Consider the following 4,899-nt stretch of genomic DNA (forward strand, 5'->3'; position numbering starts at 1 on the left):
AAAGTTATGAGCCAAGTGCAGGTCCCGCTATCAAGAACTAACTCCAGACCAGCAATACAATTCGACCAAAGAGTGGCTGTAGGTTCAGTCAGCCATTAACACAAGGAATTTGCTTAAGGAAGACACTGGATTATCGAAACATGCCCTAGTTTGGCAGTGTAGCCCTACGTCCTTGTCGTCAACGGACTACAGTAAGCCTTTAGTGACTACAGGATAATATCGCAGAGAAGGCAGCATTTACACACTGAAGATAAAGGTCTTTTCACAACATGCATAAGAACGATGACGGTTTTCGTTACTACCTTCACTTCTCGCAGCGTGACCCACTGAGACGTCTCCTTACCCCACAGTCACCACCACAAGAGTGTTTTACCTGCCAAGGGGTCAGCGAAACTGATGTCACATTCCAAGCTAACCGATAAATCGAAGCAGGTCTCCTTTCTCCCCTCAAATCGCAAATACATCCCGCTGCTACAGTGATGGTTTGTGGAAGAAGCAAACATATGATTCACATCAACACATCGCTAAGTTAAAGAGGTTCTACATACTAAAAAACAAAATAGAAAAAAGAAGACACGCCACGAAGGAAATATTTTAATGGGACGGAAATCGGTGCATGTGATATACATGTACAGACAAGCAAATGACTACAATTTCTGAAAAATCGTGTGATTTATTCAAGAGAAGTGCTCCACAAACTGAGCAAGTCAATAACATCTTGGTCCACCTCTGGCCTTTAAGCAATCAGTAATTTGGATTGGCACTGATTGTTAGAGTTGTTGCATGTCCTCCTGCGGGATATCGTGCCAAACGCTGTCCCACTGGGGCGTTAGATCGTCAAAATGTTGAGCCGGTTGGAGTTCCCTGCCCACAATGCTCTAAACATTCTCATTCCCGGCCGGGTTGGGGATTTTCTCTGCCCAGGGACTGGGTGTTTGTGTTCTCATCATTTCCTCGTCCTCATCTTCATCATTCGTGACAATGGCTAGATTGGAATGAGTAAACATTCGGCTTTGTAAAAATTGGGACTTTGAACGGACGCGGATGACCTCGCAGTTGAGCGCTCCAGAAACCAAACATCATCATCATCATCATCATCATCATCATCTAAACATTCCCCTTGGTGTGAGGACTGAATTGGACTCCATCCTGCCTTGTGACCCCGAGTGAGGAGCTACTTGGCCGCATAGTAGCGTTTCCAGGTCAGCTAAACTGATGACCGCTGGAAGTGCGATGTGGGGACGTCCTCCCCTCCGTACCGCATCCAAATGACACCACTGGCAGACGATGATATGGCGACCAGACGGTTCCGACTGGCCCATCTATGTCTGGAACGGCCGTCATTGCCTTCCATTAGGTTCGTTTTACCTCTGTTCATGTTCATCTTATTATGTCTTTCAATGTCGCTACCATTCTCTTCAACTCCTCTGCCACGTCCGTTGCCATCTCTGACAGAATTACGATGTCAATAGCAAATGTGAAAGGTTTTTTCCTTCCTAATCGTTAATTCGTTTCCAAACAGCACCTACTACTGACGCTGTATCGTATCGAAAATGATGATGTTAAAATGATATACTGCTTGCATAGTACAGGTATGTGACTGGCGGTACAAAATGAATCATAAATGATCACATAAGTGCTAAATAATTTTCGAGTCATCTTTGCGTAGCAAGAGATATGACTTCCACCGAGGGACTGTCTTCGGAAAATGGCTTATCAAAAAATTTTCATCAGTCGGCTTGCGGAAGTTATTGTTGGGTACCAGTAATGACTGAGTGAGAGGAGAAAAATTGTTGTCAGAAGTGGGATTCGAACCCACGCCCACAGAAGTGGACTGCGACCTGAACGCAGCGCCTTAGACCGCTCGGCCATCCTGACATACGCCACACTATGTACAGTCGTTCACATAAGTACTGAATTCTGTGCTCAGATTATCTTCAAAGAAAGCTCATTTTCCTGCCGCCGTGCAGCTTCCAGGGTGACCTGCCAGGGCCACGCCCTGCGCCCGGCTCGCGCAGCTGGGACCCTGCCTACTTCCTCACTGCAGCTTCTCGCGGCTTGTCTCAGGATCAAGGACAGGTAAGTGGTATTGGTATCCAGTCGGAAACTGACAAAGAAAAACATCTGTATTTCTAGGCACTTATTATCTTGTTTTCTTTAAATTCGGCCGAATATAAAAATTTGACCAATTGAAACACTTGTTTTAGGCTACAACTGATTTATAACCCAATACTTACGCCGTGTACGTTACTAAAATGACAGTTTATTTTCATTGTGTTTACTTTATTTAAAATGCCAGGTAGCTACAGCACTTACAGTAAATTTGATGCTGTTGGTCAGCATTTGGACCAAAGGAAAGCAAGCGGCATATATGGCAGAGAAACAATACGAAGTTTTCAACGAATATCCTGGACAAAAATATCGAAAAGCCCAAGTCCTATGCATTTACATTTCGTATAGATACATTTTAAAATCTTTGAAGGAAGTAAATAATTTGTAAATAATATTTGCATCCCTTACGAAACGGCGTTAATATGTTGCTACAATTTATTTCGAGAAAAGACAAGAGTCTATGCAAATGGTTCGGGTTTTTTTTCGTAATGAACCATAATTCTGATCGTAATCATAATAACCACGCTCACGTCTGTGCAGAGGTCCGTGTATCGTTCCAAAATATTATCACGATAAAGTACGCACAAACTGGAGACATTTTTCAGCGCGCATAACCTGGAGGAAAACTGTTACGTGCAAAGCGTCTGAGATACATAATTCGGCTTTTTTTTTGCCAGGAATCTGGATCGAAACGTATTTCAAGTTTTTGGTCTAGTTTTGCTAACACGCAAACCGAGACTGAATGCGATAAAGGTATACCACGATACATCACGTAATCACGAATGACGCTTTCATACCCCATCCACATGATGGTGTTTTCTAATTCTGTTGCTGCCTGCGTTGTGTTAGAATGGTTGTTTGGTCGTATGCTGAGACTGAAAATATCCGCTTCAGTTGCGATTTCGTTTTGTTGCAAACGCAACTGGTTTCGGGCAAATTACTGAAACAAGGGAGGAAATATGATGTAAATCTTTCTAGCATACATGCAACTGTATAAAGGGAATTACCGATGGTACTTCATTTACAAACATAACTGGGAAAGGCTGAGTGTACTAGCCAGTTTAGAAAGCTGGGAACCCGGAAGGGGAAATGATATGTATGGGGGTGTGAAACTGTGCGAGAGAAAAAACGAGGAATTGTTGAAAGCACTAAAAGGGAACAATAATAGGAGGAACTCAAGTAGTCAGCTGCGAGCTGGTCGCTTGCAGTGGACGCCAGACTCCACTGTGGGAAAAGCAATAAAATTATAATAAAAGGGAAAAGGGGTTTGGGAGGTGTCGGAGTAAAGGAGAAGGACAGCGTACTACTATTCTAGTTTCGATTTACTAGCAAAGTACTCTACAATTTCGATCTAAAAAGATGCATAACAATAAAAAGTAGACCGAAGAAAAAAATCAGATAGACATAGCAGAGACCTAAGTCATCAGTAATATATTTTCCGTCTCTGTTTACAACAGACTGCCAATGCTTTGGTAACTTTTCGATTCTGCGACTGTCGAAATTACGTAGTTTTGAGGTAAAGAAATTGTACGCCTTGTAAATGTGATGGAGTGTCTTTATTATCAGAACGGCGTAATGAATGATTGCCTATACTAGTAGAGGTTGGAACGCCAGTGGAGATGAAACGGTAGGCGGAACTCAAGCCCTGGATGGAAGGCCCACACAGGTGTGTTGGTCCTGCTTAAACACAGGAAGCAGCTAGACGGGCCGGTCATTGTGGCTGAGCGGTTCTAGGCGCTTCAGTCTGGAACCGCGCGACAGCTACGTTTGCAGGTTCGAATCCTGCCCAGACATGGATGACTTTAGGTTAATTAGTTTTAAGTAGTTCTAAGTTCTAGGGGACTGATGACCTCAGATGTTAAGTCCCATAGTGTTCAGAGTCATTTGAACAATAGTTCATTCAGAGATTGGTCCTCCAGGTCAGACCGTCAATGAAACCTTTTGTTTAGAAGTTTTAAGAAGATTGCGCAACAGTGTTCGTAAAAAAATGTCCGGTTTGTGCAGATAGGAGAATTGACCCTGACTGACTACCCCCTGAACCAGATCTTAGGATCTCTTAATTCCATATATTACAATGAATGATGAAGGCAACTAATACTACTAAATGATAAACGTTGTTTCTTATTATACGTTTATTACATATTAAAAAAACACCTATATGAGAAATGTCTATATTTCCTAAGTAAAATTATTTATCAATTGCCCAACTCAACCCCTTTTTATGGCCACTCGATCTAACATAAATAACGCGAAATGACTGAAACCATCTACGTACCGAACATTCAAAAATGTGTGAAATCTTATGGGACTTAACTGCTAAAATCATCAGTCCCTAAAACCGAACATTAGAAGACACTACCTTCAAAGATGATCTACATTGGTGTGGAACCTCAGTGGAAATAAACTAGCGTGATCACAGCTGTTAAGCTTTATAGCTCTAAAGAGCCGAAGTAATTTGCGATATCGCAGTATGTACTGCGTCTGGCGTGCTGGTTCTCGTACGCGTCTGCGTCGATGGAAGAACTCCAGCCACAAAATAAAATTCCTTCAAACACTACGATGGCTAAAGGCGGTCCTCTGACTAATATACTCTCATACTGTCTTCTCCTCTCTGTGTTCTACAGACGAGAAACGCGAAGTCCCAGCCACAAGGACGAAGTTCAGATAACCTTTCAACGTAAGTATAGGCAGAGGAAGTGCTCTCAATTATTGAACACTGCATACTCAACGACGACTTCCAACCCGGAGGTGAAGTCCAGAATCGTATAGGTTCGCAAGAGTACAGTG

General features: G+C 42.7%; 1 non-coding gene across 1 annotated transcript; it reads right to left on the bottom strand.

Moving 5' to 3' along the window:
• Positions 1–1,794: 1,794 nt before the first annotated feature.
• Positions 1,795–1,878, bottom strand: Trnal-cag. Its single transcript has one exon. It is a non-coding gene; the product is annotated as a tRNA-Leu (tRNA).
• Positions 1,879–4,899: the final 3,021 nt, after the last annotated feature.

Source organism: Schistocerca americana, chromosome 3, assembly GCF_021461395.2.
Source record: "Schistocerca americana isolate TAMUIC-IGC-003095 chromosome 3, iqSchAmer2.1, whole genome shotgun sequence".
Classification (NCBI taxonomy): domain Eukaryota; kingdom Metazoa; phylum Arthropoda; class Insecta; order Orthoptera; family Acrididae; genus Schistocerca; species Schistocerca americana.